Source organism: Cricetulus griseus (genome assembly GCF_003668045.3).
Source record: "Cricetulus griseus strain 17A/GY chromosome 1 unlocalized genomic scaffold, alternate assembly CriGri-PICRH-1.0 chr1_0, whole genome shotgun sequence".
NCBI classification, from domain to species: Eukaryota; Metazoa; Chordata; class Mammalia; order Rodentia; family Cricetidae; genus Cricetulus; species Cricetulus griseus.
In genome coordinates this window covers 36,877,595-36,894,744 of record NW_023276806.1, presented here as the reverse complement: position 1 = coordinate 36,894,744, position 17,150 = coordinate 36,877,595, and positions in this window count along the sequence as shown.

The window sequence follows — 17,150 nt, the reverse complement described above, 5'->3', positions numbered from 1 at the left end:
AGAGGAGATAGGGAAGAAAGTGGAAAGTTTCTATTTTTAGTGTGAAGTAAATGTTTAAGCATTCCTATCCATTTTATTCTCTGTAATGACATGCATAGAGTTAAGGATGGAATTCCTTTCAAATCACGTTTTTGTTATTGCCCTGAGGCCAATGCACGTGAGTCTAAATTTTAAAAAAATTATACCTAAAAATAGACAAAATGGGATGTTTCAGCAATATGCTGTTCACCCAGGACTCTGCTTGATCTGTGACTGCCAGACAGAACAGAATGTTCACAACTGATCAGTTTGTGGCGAGATGGACAGCCAGGATAATGAGTCACTAAGTTCAAGGGATAAAGGTGAAGTGCCCCAAACAAGGCACCATCCTCACGATTTTCTGGGACTTTTAGGCCAAGGTTGCCCAGTACTCACAGGGGTAGGAAGGAGTGTGGATATACATAAAAATCAGTTTATAGACTTGATAGCAGGGCATCCACCTAGGCCATGCTCACCCACAGAGTTAAAACCAACTGGGCCATGGAGACCATGGTAGGTGGTAGCTCTGGGACAATCATGATTCCTTATATCACAATTGGGGTTTATTCAAAGAAGTCACTGAAATACACCTAGAACCCCTAAAAGTAACTGCAGATTTTCTTTTCTTTTTCAAGTCAGGGTTTCTCTATGCAGTAGTGTTGGTTGTCCTGGAACTCGCTTTGTAGACCAGGCTGGCCTCAAGCTCACAGAGATCTGCCTGCCTCTGCCTCCCAAGTTCTGGGATTAAAGGTGTGTGTCACCACTGCCCAGCTTGTGGCTGCAGATCTTAAGATCAGAAAGGGAAGTCACCTTGACAAAGAAAGACAGCACAAACAGCTCATTAACTGTGGAGAGGGACCATGGCAGTCCCTGGAGGTCTAGACATTGCTGGACGGTTGAACTTGGACAAAAGAACAAAAAGGTAGAACAAGATGGCTCAATAAAGGACAGCATTGTTTTGGGTGGACCACAAAAGTCTAAACTTAAAGCCGTGCTCACCATCCACATTTAAAATTATCTGTCATCTATCTGTCCGTCTGTCTACCTCTATTATTGTGTGTGTGAGTGAGTGCATGTTCTGTGGCATGCATGCAGGGGCCAGAAGACAATTTCACAGATTTGGTTCTCTCTTTCTACCTCTACATGGGTCCAGAGATCAAACTCAAGTTATCATGTGTCTTAGCTACTTTTCTTTTTTTTTGTGATAAAACACCACGATCAGTGCAACTTATAAAAGAGAGTGTTTAATTTGGTGCTCTGGTTTCAGAGGATTGGAGTCCAGGACCATTATAGTGGGGAGCATGGCGGCAGGCAGGCACAGCAGTGGAGCCACACAAGATGGAGCTGACCGCTCACATCTTGAGAGACAACCACTAGGCAGAGAGAGACACTGGGAATGATGTAAATCTTTTGAGACCTCAGTAATACACCTCCTCCAATAAGACCACTCCTCTTAATTCTTCCCAAACAGTTCTACCAATTGGGGACCAAGCATTTAAGATAGATGAGTGTATGGAGACCATTCTCATTCAAGTCACCACACCAAGATTGCATGGTGAGTGCATTTACCCGCTGAGCCCTGTCACTGGCCCCATCACTAACATTTAAAACAATATTGGGCTTTTGTTTTATCATCTGAAGAGCAAAATCACTACATGGTTTCACTCATTCAAGTCTACAACATATTGTGCACCTGCTATGTGTCAGGGACTAAGCTAGGCTCCATGGACACAGGGTGAGCAGATAAGTGTTGTTCCTGCCCACACGGGGCTCTCATTAGCCTGGAGGAATCAAAACATGACTTGACTCTTTATAGCTAAAACTATTGTCAACTTGTTTGAGAATCATACAGGAGACAAACCTCCGAGATGCCTTCGAGGGAATTTCTAAATTGTGTTAGCTCAGGTGGGAAAAATCCATTCTTTTTCTGTTTTATTTTAATTTCTAATTTGGCTTTTTTACCGATTCATTGTGGATTTCACATTATTCGTCTTAACCCCACTCATGTCCCTTCCCATCAGCTCTCTGCCCTTGCAACCCCTTCATAGAACAATAAAATTTAAAAGAAAAGAAAAAAATAATTTAAAGAACAGAAAAATCTTGTCCTGGAAGCGGTAGTGTGACATAATGAGTCACACAGTATATACCTTTTGGTCCATACATCTTTACTTGCAAGTTTTTATTCCAATGTGTCATTGGAATGGTTTAAGGCCTCTGGTTCCTGCTACACTATCAATTCGGGGCGCTCACTGGGACTTCCTTGCTGCTCTGTGTCATGGAGATCCTTCAACTTCCGGTCTGCAGGACTGGCCCCTTCACATGTTCCAGAAGATCATAGATGGGGTGGGCCAACTCATGGCTCTGGTGTGGGCCTGCGTGGTTGCAGGGTTCGTCAGCCCCTCAGCTCTCCCCAGTCCTCACCACCAGGGTGAGCTCTCCAGCATTGCCCTGGCTAGTTCGCCCTGTGCAGCAAGGAGCAAGGTGCTGGGCTGGCTCTCCTGCTCTCACACCCTCAGGGCCGGCTCACCCACGCCTACAGCCTACACCGCTAGGGCAGCTTTACTGCATTGCCAGGCAACGTTCAGAGGCCACTCTCCTGAGTTCTGCAGCTGGTGAGAGGCAGGGCCTGCTCTCCCAACTGCTGCAGCCAGTGAAGTGCTCGGCCAGCTCACTTTTTCTCATGATCTCAGGGTCAGAGCTCCCACCTGCCACAGGGCGTGACGGGCATCTCGCCCTCACTCATGCCACCAATGGTAGGTGAGGGGCAGGGCCAGCTCTCCCACACTCATCTTCTTGGGGCCAGCTCACCCACGCCCCTGTCAATAGGGCCAGCTCCACTGTGCTGCCCGGCCTAGGTACAGAGCCCACTCTCTTTGGTGTTGCAGTTGGTGAGGGGCTGGGGGAAGACCCGTTCTTAATGTGGGCTGCACCATCCTGTGGGCTGCACCATCCTGTGGGCTGCACCATTCCGTGGGCTGAAGTCCTGGACTGAATAAAAAAGGAGAAAGCGAACAGAGCACCAGTGCTCATTTCTCTCTGCCTCCTGCCTGTGGGTACAGCATAACCAGCTCCCCCACATTCCTCTCACCATGCTTTCCCTGCCACGACAGGCTGTGCCCTCTAACCGTAAGCCAAAACAAACACTTCTAGTTGCTCTTGTCAAGATATTTAATTATGCAAGGAGGACAGTAATATAAATTCAGATCCTTGGGTGCTCGCCACCTTCCTCCTCCACCTTGTTCCTGTGGACTGGGCTTTGGCTCACATTTTAGGAACTACTAGCAGGCACGAAGAAAGGTTTAGACCAGCAGCTTTAAGAGTAACTAGAGCGTGCAATAGTCAGCCTTTCCACCTGTGAGCGACTTGTGGAGAAGCTAGATGAAGCAGGAGAAGCTGATAGGTTCCAGAGCAAAGTCAGGAAATGATTACAGCCTCCTTCTAAGAAAGCTAGAAATCTTCCAGGCCTGCTTCAGATAGATACTCAAATCAGGATTTTAGCAATACTTAGGAAAGCAACAGAACATCTGACAGGCACTTTTAGGGACAGAGAGAGTGATCGTTGGTGAACATGGAAAGCAATGTGCTGATCACTCATAAAGGTAAAATATACGGCAGTTGTGATTTTATCGCATTCATGAGCCAGTTCTTTTCTGTTCTATAGAAAAATGATTACGATGTAATTTATTTCTGCTGTAGTGGGAATCATTTACATGAGACACAGGGAAAGCCTTCCTACCTGTAGGAATAGTTGCATGTCAATGAAGTAGAAGGCTGTAGCAGAAAATTGGCATGGTAGATAAGGTGCTTGTCATCTGATTCTGTTTTGCAAAGCCGTTGAACCCAAAGAAACACTGCCTGCTTTCTGTGATGCTCATCTTTGGTGTAAGCAAAGCTGGATGCCTGTAGGCCAGGAAATGTTCACTCCCTCTTGAAGAGGGATGTCTCCATTTCCAGGTCATTCTCCACTTTTATCCTTCTTGCTGTCCATGGAGCTGACCTGAGTACTGTACAAGGACTCTGTCTCAGAGATCTTGAAGCACTCTCTATGTCCCCAGGAACTGAAGGAACTGGGGTGCCGTTAACCAGCCCAAGATGGATACCCAGAACCTGATGACGTTTTCTGTGGCTGCACTGCAGTCTCCCTTGGGTCCAGGTAGATGCTCCTGCCCTTTGCACCTTCACCACCTACTGTTGGCAACCTGGTGCTCCCTAGCCACACACAGACATTAGCAAATAGTTCTTCAGCGAGCTCTCCTCAGCCTTTTTTTTTTTTTCCCACTTTGAATGCTGTGCCATCTGACTCCAGCTGGAATTCTGACTCCCAGACTCTCTGAACCTGATTGGAGGTATTTCCAAAATTTCACTCAGCTTGTGTTCTAGTGAAAAGGTTTTGAGCAAGCATTTTGTAATGCTTAAACAATCAATACTATTTCCTAAACTTTCTGAATGCCTGGTATGTGCCAGGGGCTAGACCAAACTGTCGGTGTGATGTAATAATGATAATATCCCTTTGTAACTATTTTAAAATCCTTGCTTGTCTGGAAACCAGTGTCCTTATGGGAAGCACATCGCCTGAGATCACAGCATGGGTAATTAAAGAAAGAAGACGTGTTCCTAGACAGATTTCATGCTTTACTTGTTCATTCCTTTGTGTTTATTTGTTATTTTGTTTTGAGACAGTATTTTGCTGTGCAATTTAAGATGGCCTCCCACTCACAATCCTCCTGCCTCAGCCTCCCCACTGCGGGATTACAGGTATGCACCACCACACTTGACTCTCTGCTTTATGATGTCTTATGAACAACCATTATCCCAAGGGTATTGAAGAGAATAAAGAGCTGCTATACTGAGGCTTGAGAAAAACAAGGTCCAGGCATCAGGGAGAAGAGCAGCAGCTCTAGGCAAAAGATTAGGGTGGCTGGGTGAGGAGGGTAGCAGTGGGGGTGGTAGCAAAGATCGATTTGCATTTGCCTTTAAGATGGAGTCAACAGCGGACCCTGTGTGGAATGGACAGGATGGCAATGGTAAGCCTGAGAGTCAATCCCTACAGTGTGGCCACAAGCTCCTCACCCAAGGAAGACACAAACCACATCCATGTATATATAACTCAGTGCTCACTTCCCCAACCCATCAACATCCGCCTTGCATAAGAGACAAACACAGTTTCATGAATAGTTATGAAGCTCTAGCCTCCCCCGTATCCTTTTCTGACTCAAACCCAGTCTCTTTGAAGGGCTTTGGGGAAGTCCATTTTTTCACTGATGTCCCACCCCCACCACAGTGTTGTGTATAGTAGTGAAGGAAGTAGATTACAGCTGCTGGATCCTGGAGACAGGGGGACAGGGACAATGAGGTACAGACACACAGAGGGGACACACAGAAGAAGATGGCGGCTTCAATAGTAGAAGGCAATTAAGATCACAGCTTGGATCCAAGGGACTTATGGGACAGGAAGACTCAAGTGTTAGACAGTCAAAGAGCCTTAGACAACAGAAGAACAGGCCTGCTCAAGGCCAAGAGAATGGCTTTGGAACTTTCCCCAGGGGCAGCTGGAGCCTCTTCCCTTGTTTCTGTCTCAGCAAAGCAAAGCAGAAGATAAAACATATATCATGTGGATAGCACACAGAATCACTCATCTGAAACAATGCACTTGGAATATATATTTTGATGGAACTGTGAAATATACAAGGTAAGAAAATACTCTGTTCATAGCCCTTCTCAGTCACACGCACTGCATAGACAGATACATTTCTTTCCAGCCTATGTGCAAACGCAAGGCTGAAATCAATTTTATTTTTCTACATCAGTATTGCACATGGCTCAGTTAGCCAAGTGCTTGGGGACCTGAGTTTGGTCCCCCAGAACTCACAGGAAAAGCTGAGTACGGTGGTGTGCCTACACTCCCAGCAGTGGGAAGACGGAGACAGGGGATTCCTGAAGCTTGCTGGCCAGGTGGACTAGTCAAACTCCTGAGCTCCACATTCAGTGAGTGACTTTATTTTTAAAATAAGTTGGAGAGCGATACCTGACATCAATTTTCTCTTCTACACATACATGCGTGTGCATCTGCACACACTACACACAGACATAGAATTCAAAACCAATAACATTCACATCATGCTTAATGCACACTGGGCTCTGTTTTATAGCCATGGTTGCTTTTAATTCACACAATTCATGAAGTCTAGCCTAAATAACCGTTATTGTCTTCGTTTTGCAGGTGAGGGCTGGCAATCACCTAACCGTGGAAGAGTGAAGATAAGCACACTGGTCGTATAGCTAAGGATGTTTAGTTACTGACAACACCAGTCAGATACTATGAGTTTACAGTAGCCAATAAACAGTAGCCAAGAAGAGGTTGAGATTACTACATCTCATTCAAATGACTCCGAGAATAAGGGAATCCATGCTATCGTGACTGTCGCTCCACCTTCGTAGACTATGGACCAATTTGGTCACCCTCAGATTTCACGATGTCACCTAAGCAGAACAGTTCAGTTCAAGGGTGCTGGGAACACTGCACTGAGAGTGTCTGTTTTAGTGCAGCCTCCTACAGGGTGTTCAAAACCCACATGAGTCTCACTTGTAAATGATGTTCTATGTTTAGGGAACCAAAACCCACAACCTCTTACTCACTGCATCCAGGATGGAGTTCAGACTATATGGCGAATTCGTATTAGATTATTAGAGGCGGCAAACTCATCAATGTTTTGGTACAATGCTTTCTTTTTTTCTAGTATTTGTGAGCCCTTATTCTGACCCAGGATGCCTCATGGAGCATCTGTTTCATAGACACAGAAGTAGAGGCGTGGAGACGTGCCCAAGGCCACAGGGCTGGTCCCTGAAGGAGGTGGGAAGAGGGTAGTGCTCTTGACCATTCCCTTCACTTCTTATGCAACTTGCCTGCCCTGTCACCAGTGGGCTGTGTGACCGCACACACTGCTGAGCCTCTGTGGGTTTCCCTTTTCCTGTTCTTCAGAGGCTGGATTAGAAGTTCCGCCCTCTGCACTCCATGATCCACTTTATCTCATCAGGAGGCTCTCAGGGATGCACCCCATTCCTGGTCACACAGGGGATCTGTAGGTACCATGGTTTCTAATTCTGCAGGAGGCTTACAGTCTAGTAGGGGACATGATTGGTGGCACAAGAAAGTGAATAATTAATTCCCCAAGTGTGATTCAGGGCCAGAGTGAGAAATGGGTTTTGCTTATTGGAAAATGGATCATCATCCTCTTAAAATGTTTGCTGAAAACCACTTCTCTGTTAGGCGAGGGCTAGACGTGCTTGTTGGTGGACGTGTCATCTCCATATGACTCCAAGTTCGGTTACAGTTTGCCCAACGCTAAGCTAGGGAGCTGTGGGCAGCTGGCGGATATGTAACATCTCAACAAAAGCATGAACACTTAGAGGGTGTGTTAGCTTTTCCTCCACACAATCTGTATGTTGCAACATCTGTCCTACACAGATATGCATGAGGAGGCCAGTGGTAAGGAAGCAGCACTCAGGGGGGCAATGGCGAGTTGGATTGTGTAGACTTGCTGAGGGAACCCGGTCATGGAGAGACTGTGCTGGGGTTTTCGATGGCAGAGGACTAGCTGTGAGCAGAAACTGTTTGATCTTGACATCGAGAGCTGAGCTTGAACCACCCCAAGAAGCAGTGCACAGGAGCAAGCCCTTTAAAGTGTTGGGCTTTGCTTCACTAAGCAAGCAGAAGAATGAGTCTTTGATTGGTTTTGACTCACCACTGTGATATCTCAGAGCCTATGGCAGGTGAGGTGGCATCTGTCCCAGGATGTCTCATTTTTCATTCTGCCTTTTCTACTGCTGGGAAAACTCTCTGGCTTTGTGCCTGCATCGTTCATTCTAACATTGCAAGGGCAATAGCATCCACTTCCAAGGTTTCAATGTTTCATAGGTGGCGATGGATCCTCAGCTCCCGAGGCCCAGCTAAGAGCTCTGGAGCCATGTGTGTGGCTGCCCTTGGGGTGCCTGTGTTCACAATTCCACCAGTTCCTGCTTCTCATCTAAAGTCCCTCAACTTGCCTCCTATACCTCTTATTCAGTGAATTCCAAACAGCATTTCTCTTCTCTGTCTTTCCAATGCATTGGGTCACCTTGGGACTGTGGAGCTTGGCATTGTCTACCTATGACAAAACTTATATGGGCTCCTTGCCTTTTGTCTTTGAACCCATTTGAACAGTAGCCAAGAGGCACAAATGAAATGTGACTTCCCTCACTCTCTGTAGGCTGTCAGCTGCTTCAGTGACTTAGCCTAAACACCCAGTTCCCGCTTGGGCTCTGCTTATCTCTTCACTGGTCACTGCTATCGTAGTCCTCTAACGTAGGACTCTGACCTTAGAATTCAAGAGATCAGAAAAGGAAGAGCTGAATTTGTTAAAATGAAAATCACCACCATGTCTACTCTTTCCTAGTCCTGATACACGTGATTCTGATATTAAGTAATCTGAGCAATCTGCTCAAAATCAGTGACAACAAACAAACAAAGGGACCCAAGATAAACCCAGAAGATAAGCAATGAAAGAAAGATGATCTTTTCTGTTTTCCCTGGTTAGGTCCAGGCACTCTTCTATTGTTCCCTCACTGGACCTTGCTTGTAACTCCCCTTTGCAGTCTGCCGTTATCTGTTTATTTCTTCGGTGTATTTTTTCCTTTGCACACTGATGTCCTGGGTTTCTGGAAGACGCGTCTGCCTGTATCTTCTATGCGGGACACAGCTTCTATGCAATGCATCCGGCTGAGGAGAGTCTCATGAGAATGCAATTGTGATTCTTAAATCACAATATCATGTCTCCGATTTTCATCACAAGCATCTGTTTCATTAAGATGGCCTGTCGTCAAAGTATTCCTCTATGTTACAAAGGATTAGCGTTCATAGATACAACTATGGAGAATATCAATTCCCAAGAGAAAACTTGACCAGAGGCAAGGTCATACAACCTAGCAAAGAAGCAATACAAACGTCCATTAGGTGTGCGGCAGAGGCTCAATTTCCTGTGTAAATGCAAAGACAACTGTTGGCAGGATGTGAGGAATGGTGCTCAAATACCCCTTGTGGGGATGTCAACCTGTTAGAACCTTTCTAGGAGGAAATTAAGTAATTCAAAAGGTAGAGTTTTCTACTCTTAAACCAGCCTTTCTGCGGCCTGTGCTCCAGAAACAATCAGATAAGGATACCAAGTTTATAAGAAAGCATGGTAAGTGAAACACTGTCAACAATCATTCAAATGCAGATACATCAAACTCTCATCAGTGGTGGTTTGGCTAAACCCCTCCTAGTGGAATACGATGCAGTGTAGAGGCAGAGAAGCATATGTCTAGAGTACGGCACTTTTACAAGGAGAGATGTCCATAATATATTAAGTGAACAGGCAGGTTGTGAAACATTTTACCCACCTATCCCCCTTCTTTCCTTTCATTGTCTATCAAGGACAAAGTAAAAGAATATGTATCAAATCACGAATTTCAATTACCACAGAATAAAGTTAACTTACTACTGATTGCATATTTTATTTTGAATCAGATCTTGAAGATTCGGTAAGGAACACGTATTGCACTTGGAACAATAGGCAAGACAACAAATATTGCCTTTTGGGGTAAAGGTTTTCTTCTTAAAGGGGAGTTTGAGAGACAACTCTGCTAACATGTGGGAACCTTGTTGTCACAACAATAACTTTTTTTTGTGAGGGACCTCAGATTGGTGGCTTATTTCTTGTCTGAAAGGTTTTATATAATATGTGATTTGTACTGCTTTTTTGATTCTATCTTTTACTAATTCTAAGAAAGTACAGCATAAAAAATTTAGTCTGTTCCTACTCCAGTATAAGAGAAAATCACACTGTTTTCAATAACATTGTGTGGATAATAGACATTTCGTGCAGTTCCTCTTCCGTCTCCGCCGTGGTCCTCTCAACTGTCCTTTTAAACATCTCTGATTGCAGAACAAATTCTTATAATGACTGGATCAAAGTTGTGCAAATTTGAAATTTTGAGTCACTGTTGCTTTCTCTAATGCAAATGTGCTACCAAGACAAAGCAAGCTGGTCTCCAATTTCCTCTGTGTTCTTCCCTTACTTGTGTATGCTTGGCTTGACTTATTGTTAGAGAGCCCCCAAGTTTATATTTTTTTCCTTGGCATCAATGATGTGTTCTCTCCTAGTATTTTCTCCAAGTCCCTTCTTGGGAAACAGGAAGTATTTTACCTTGGGTTCATTGTATCACGTTGTGCTGTCTATATGTGAAAACTGAAAGCCTGAAAACACTGTACTCGCCCATGAAGGCATGTCCTCCAGAGTCTCAGAACACTTCACAGGGGACCATTCATGACACCTCAATAATCAAGCCACCCAGGCCGCAGAAGTGCTGGCTGAGAGGCAGTGAAAGTTACAGCCACAGAGGAGAGAGATGGAGAGCACCACTTATCACCCAGAGACCAAGAGCAATGGAGAGGTTATGGAGAAAGATGTTATCTTACCTCATCAATTCTTCTCTCATAAATCTCCACCACCTAACCCAAGACACAAATGGTGAGTATTTTGGATGATGTGAAGGGCTCTAGGTAGGGTGAGGGGTGGTCCAACCTGGGCAGTTACTACTCTCTGCAAAAGTCCCCGGGATCTGTGCTGCTATTTCTATGACTTCTACTGTACTTTCTGATGCTTTTTTTTTTTTTTAAATCTTTCTTCTGGCCTCTTACTCACACCTCTCTTTGGAAGACAGCCTTCTGATTAACAGACTGCTTCCCTTACAGTACAGGGCCCAGAGATGCCTCTCCTTGCCTATAGGGTCACCATATAGTCATTTTCAAGGGGGCACTCCCCAATACTTACATTTTCTTTATTTCAGCAGACCCCTCTAGAGAGTACACCCTGACTACTGAAGTAACAACTTACAAGTTCCTATCTTTCCTAATTAAAATATCTTTTCCCATTTTCCTAAATGCAAAGGTGAATGAGATAATGAATCCATGGGATCAAGTAACAGGGAGGGAAGTGAGAAAACTCACTTGCGGCCATGGGGCTTCTGAGGACGCTTTACTCCTCACCCCCCCATCCTCCCACCCCACCCCCAAAGCCTTGACTCACTGAGGAGGGCACTAGGAGGCCTCTCAGTTCTGGGATGACACACCTGGCAGGCCTAGCCAATGTCCTTATAAGGCAACTGCCATGCCTGACACTGACTGCTTCCCTGGCCCATTTTGTCAGCACACGATGAAGCAATGTCCCTGGCTTGGGAAGGGCGGGGAACAGCACGCTGCTGACTGTAGTCTGTAGTCTGGCTCAGACAGTCCTACTTCCTTTTCTGTTGGATTTGAAATGGAAAACCTAATTCTGGGAGAACCTTAGGACCGAGGCCACATAATTCCATGTCTACATTACATGTTAAGCTTCATTGAACAGTTGCCATGGTTCCACATCTGACCCGGGCATTGAATTTATGTTACATCTCTACCAGTGAGCTGCCTCCTAGCCCTGTGCTGGCAGTTTAATCTCACCGGTCACTGTTTGCAAGGAAGGGACAAGGACTAGATGTAGTGCCCCTGGATCAAACATGAGTCCATCTGTCAGCTAAAATGGCACATTCAAGTCAAATTAGAATTTCAGATTAACAATGGATAATTTATTTTAGTGTAACTATTGTTGTGGTTTGAATGTGTGGCAGCCTCCAAATTTCATGTTGGAACTTAATCTCCCATCCAATAAGCCATGGTCTGAGGGGATGTTATAGCAGGACAGTAGACCAAGACAAGCACTTCTCAGTTTTGCGTGGGATGGACACTGTTATTCATTATTCCCTAGAGATTCCAGTTTAGCGGGGTATCCAGCCCTCCCACCTTCTTCTTATTCTCCCACTCCTTTTTGCTAAATTAGGCAACTCTAGACCACACCCGTTTCCATCCTTGCGATGTGATGTTCTTCCAGAGAGGCACAATTCTGTCCTCACATATCTTTCTTCAAGTAGGCCCTCCCAGAGCCTGGTTCTCAAGCCCAGCTCCGGCTTGCTTTATTTTATTCACTGCTGGGCATTACTTTCTGTATTCACTGCCTTGTCTGCCTCCTCACTGACATGCTCTCCTCAGAAAGTCAGGGACTCGGGTCTGTTGATGACCGCTTCCCCCACATAGCCTGGCATAAAATGGACATTCAGAAACACTTTCTCTCTCTCTCTCTCTCTCTCTCTCTCTCTCTCTCTCTCTGTCTCTCTCTCTCCCTCCCTCTCTCCCACCTCCCTCCCTGCCTCCCTCCCTCCCTCCCTCCCTCCTTCTCTCTCTGTGTTCCTTCATTTCTTTCTCTCTCCAGTGCATCCCTATGAAGCCCAGGCTGGTTTTGAACTTGTGCCCCTCCTGCCTTAGCCTCTGCCAAGTGCTGGGATTATAGGTTTTATAGGTAGCACCACACCTAGCCAGAAACTATTTCTTGAATAAATGGCTTGTTCTGCGTGATCAAGAGAGATCTTTGAGTTTCCATGTAGCTTAACAAAGAGAAGGAAAAGAAGACCCTGAGATTATCGGGAAAGCCTGGGAGAGATCAGAGGGAAGACAGAGTCAGAAGTGGAGACAGAAAAAAATCATGGGGAAAGGCAGATTCGTCCTGAGGTCTATCTATGAGTTCAGAGACACTGTAGGTACCTATGTTATGATAAAGCTTGAGGGTAACCTTGGTGGATTCCGTGGCAGGCAAGGTTGACCAAGGTGGGGGACAAATACGCCAGGCAGACAGAGCTTAAGTGAGAAGTTGTATTATAAAGGGAAGGGGGAAAGGAAAAAGAGGTAAAGAGACAGAGAGAGGACAGAGAGGGAGACAAGAAAGTCCTGTCAGCTCCAGGGCAACAGAGGGAAAGAGAGAGGGAAAAGAGAGAGCAGAGGGAGAGCAGAAAAGAGAGGAGCAGGAAAGAGAGGGTAAGTGGGCGGAAGTCTTTCTTTTAAAGGGGTTCTTTGCACCTGGGCTGACCAGGGTACTGCCTGAGTTCATTCTGCCAGGTGACGGGGGCAGGCCAGCAAAATGCCTGAATCATTACAGGCTATACAGGCTGCAGGATGCCATCGCCATCCAGGGCAATGCCACATACAGTTTCAGAGCACAGGCTTGCAGGACACAGACTCAGTTTGTGTCTGAACCTGTTAAGTACATCGTGCATAACAGATGCAAACGCTGTGCCGGTGACATACTCCTGCCCTCAAAATCCACAGTCATTGATGCTGGATCCCAGTTGATGCCACTGTCTAAAAAGAGGCACCTTTTCATTTTGTTTTTGCTTCTGAATCACTGTAGAAGGGTTGTGGGGCCACAAGGTGGGGTTAAAGATTGGCAGGCAGAGGTGTTCTGCGTGCCTGTGGGTGCCAGGAAAATGCTCCTGCCAGCGGAGTGACTCACAAGCCAGCCTCACCGCGAGAGGATCCAGACTCAGTCATAGCACACACCGAGGCCTTTGAGGTTTCTAGCAAATACTCGAAGCTGCAAATGTTAAGCCTAGAGGTGTCGAGGGCCCAAGTCATGGAGCACACAGAACAAGGTGCTAGTGTTGGTGCAGAAGTCCGCTCGGCTTTGATGTGGACAATCCCTGTGGCACCATGTGTCTAACCTTTTGAGCCTCACAGTCCTCCTGTGAGAAAAGCTGTGACATTTCCTGCTGTCTCTTACAGGTCTGGATGGCCATGAGATGAAGTAGGGTGTGGTGCGGGGCTTTGCAATAGGAAACTACTATATAAAGCCTTGGATCATGCTGGTGTCATCAGTATCGTCCAAGGGATGGGGGGCGGGGGAGGCTTGGATACTTAGTTGGTGATCTCCAGTTCCATAGTTGTCTTGATGTCACCCACAGCCCACACCTCATAGACACACACTCCTTTCTCGGCGCCAGAGTAAAATGGGATTCCTGATGTGTCCCCATGGGGTTAAAAATGACACAAGGCCATAACCCAGAGCTTCCACAGCCAGCACATTCTTGCCAGCCAGATGTGTGCTTCCCAGTGTGCAGCCACTTGCAGAAGCAGGAAATTAGTGGTGGCTCTGTGTAAACAGCTGTTACAAACATCAGTAATGCAGCGCTTTGCTCTGTGAGTAATTGGTTGTGCTTTTCTGGAACTGGACGCCACATATGGAAGTCCCACAGTCCAAGCACCAACGAGACAGACACAGCCTGGGTAGGCTCCAATCATCCCCTGAGCCAGCCACAATGTCTAGTCAGTCCTTAGGTGGAGCGCTGCACGATGATGTAGGCTGAGGCATCGAGCAGGAACAGAACGTACAGGGCCCCGTGGCACTGGCCTGAGCTCCAAGACCCAGCCTTGCTCTTATCGCCAAAGTCCTGTGCCTGACTTGATAATATTTCCTGAGGAGAAATATCCGTCTCTCCTTTGTGTGTGCACTGGTGAGGGCTGCCAGCAGGCTGCAGCGGGCAGGGCCCTTGCCTCAAACCCTGGAATTTCATGTGTGCATTTGGTAAATAGTAACAAAGTGGTTATATAAATTAGGTTGGAATGAAGCAGGTTTTGAATTTCCCCTCCTTTGTGGAGCTTACTAGACTATGGAGTGTTAGCAGATTAATAATAATAATAATAATAATAATAATAATAATAATAGGAACACAGGAAATAATAAGAACACAGGAGGGCAGGGAGGCAAGAGTAGGAGACATCTGGATAAAAGACCCAGGCTGTGTACATCTGGGAAGAACATTCTAGATGGAGGAAATAGTCCAGTCGGAGGCCCTGACACCTATCCACTGTCCCTTGTGTAAATGGAGCCTGTTGAGCCAGGGAAGAAGTTGGGAAGATGAGGAGGTCAGGTCAGGTGTACAGAGGAGATGACAAGTGGGTCAGAGGGAGCTGGTAGCAAGAAGTGGCCCATAGCATGTGGGGATGCCTCCTTTAGAAAAATAATATACAGTTAGGCACAGGACTTTGATGATGAAAGCAAGTGGATGAGACTGAAGTGTCTCAGTGTCTCTCCGGTGAGGGGCGGCACTGATGGGTGGCTTGAAGTCGTCAGCCCAGCATGGCCCACTCCCCTAAGAAGAGCATGCTGTCCTCATCTCACATTCCCTCCTCCCATGACACTATACTTCTGTGATAGGTACCACAAAGAGGGAGGAGCCAGGAAGGGACCACAGTCAGTCCCAACTCAGGTGAGGCCTGCGCTGGCCAGATTCCAGCCCACAGGGACAATAGTGCCTCAGGTGTGAAGGGTAGGATCACTTAATGGAGGACATTGTTCTGACGTTGGTGGTTCTGCTCTGTTCCAGTCTAGGAAAAGAAGTGAAGAGAGCAAGGTGTGTAATTGGAATGACAGGAGGCGCTCGGGCCTCCCCCAGTCTGCCCTTACCACCGTGGCCCTCAGGGAGCAGCAGCAAGAGCTGGGCCTCATAAAAGCCACAGTGAGACTCATGTGAGCTCACTAGGCAAGTTCCACACAGGGAGGCTGAGAGTCTTCTTCAGAAAACTGGAAGGGTTTGGGGTGTGGGTGGAACAGAGAGAGAGAGAGAGAATGTAAGGAATTATCCAGAGTCCACTTGTCAACCACAAGCAGTGGGAAGAGCGACTAAGACATTTGGAGAGGTGCCCACCAGTCAGTCTGTGTGATAGACAGGTCAGGCCTGGTTAAACACAAACTGTGTTCATACTCTGCCCTTGTCTTTTCCACTGTCTTCTTTTCTTCAGCAAGATTTCCTGTGAGAGTAACCAGTAGGTGCATACCTGTAAACATCAATAATAGGATAATTAGAACAAAACAAAAGATGCTAGCTACTAGCTCTGTCTAGATAGAGACATTTAAGTAACTTTGGGGATAATATGGGAATTTTCATCCATTTATTTAAATGGGATTCTCATTGTCACATCATCTCTGGAATAAGTGAATCAGTTCAGAACCATTTGCAGAGCATGATGGGAAGGTTCACTTGGGGCCCCGTAGGGGATTTAAGAACATGACTCCAAAGACTCACTCTCAAAGTGTGACCTCTGGGTATGACGCTCTCATAGAAAGTGTCTGAGAGAGGATACCCTGCTCATCAGCCTCTAACCTTGGCCTCTGTCTCTTTTTCCTGGGCTCTGGGCTCAGCAATCAAGTTCTCAACTGCCTCCTGCTAAGTTTTCAAGGCGGATCTTTATCTCCAGTCTCCCAGGTTCACCCAGGGTAGCCTGCCTCAGACATGGCCATCCGGCACATGGCTGATTCATGGCTATGTAAGAGATTGCATTGATCAGACATATCATCAGGCACACGGCCTATGTAAAAGACTACACTGATCAGACATGTCATTGACACAGTGTTGGTTCATGCCTATGCAGCAGACTGTACTGATCAGACACCTCATTGGGGACACCATTGGTTCATGCCTGTACCGGTTCATGCCTGCACTGGTTCATTCCTGCACTGGTTCATTCCTGCACTGGTTCATTCCTGCACTGGTTCATGCCTGCACTGGTTCACAGACTGCATTGATCATCCTTTCACATTTGGGTCCCTGCGCTGGTTATTTTTTGTCATCTGACACAATTATAGTCACCTGAAAAGAGGGACCCTCAGTTGAATTAGCTTTTGGACGTATCTGTGGAATATTTTCTTTCTTTTTTTCTTCTTTCTTTTTTTTTACATATATTTTTAATTACTCATATTTACATATCCACCCCCACATTCCCTCACCCTTCCATCCTCCCATGTTCCCTGCCCAACCCCCCCACTCCTCCCCAGGGAGAGTGAGGCCCTCCACCAAGGACCTTCAAAGTCTGTCATATTGTTTGGGGGGAGGGACTAGGCCCTCCTTGCTGTATCTGGGCTGCAATAGTATCCCTCCATGGGGAATGGGCTCCCAAAGTCCATTTGTGCTCTAGAGATAAAGATTGGCTCTGCTTTTTGAGGACCCGTAGACTGTCTTGGACTCCTAGCTGGTAGCCACATTCAGAGGGGTTGATTTGGTCCAATGCTGTTTCCCCAGCTTTATGACTAGGGTCTCCATGCTATCAGTAGGTCAGGTCCACTGTTTCTGCAGGTCTCTCCATCCCCGTCTTGGCTCCTTTGCTCAACCCTCCTCTCTCTCTGAATTCCAGTAGTATGGTTCAGTGCTTAGCTGTGGGTGTCTGTTTCTGCTTCAAACAGCAACTGGGTGAAGACTCC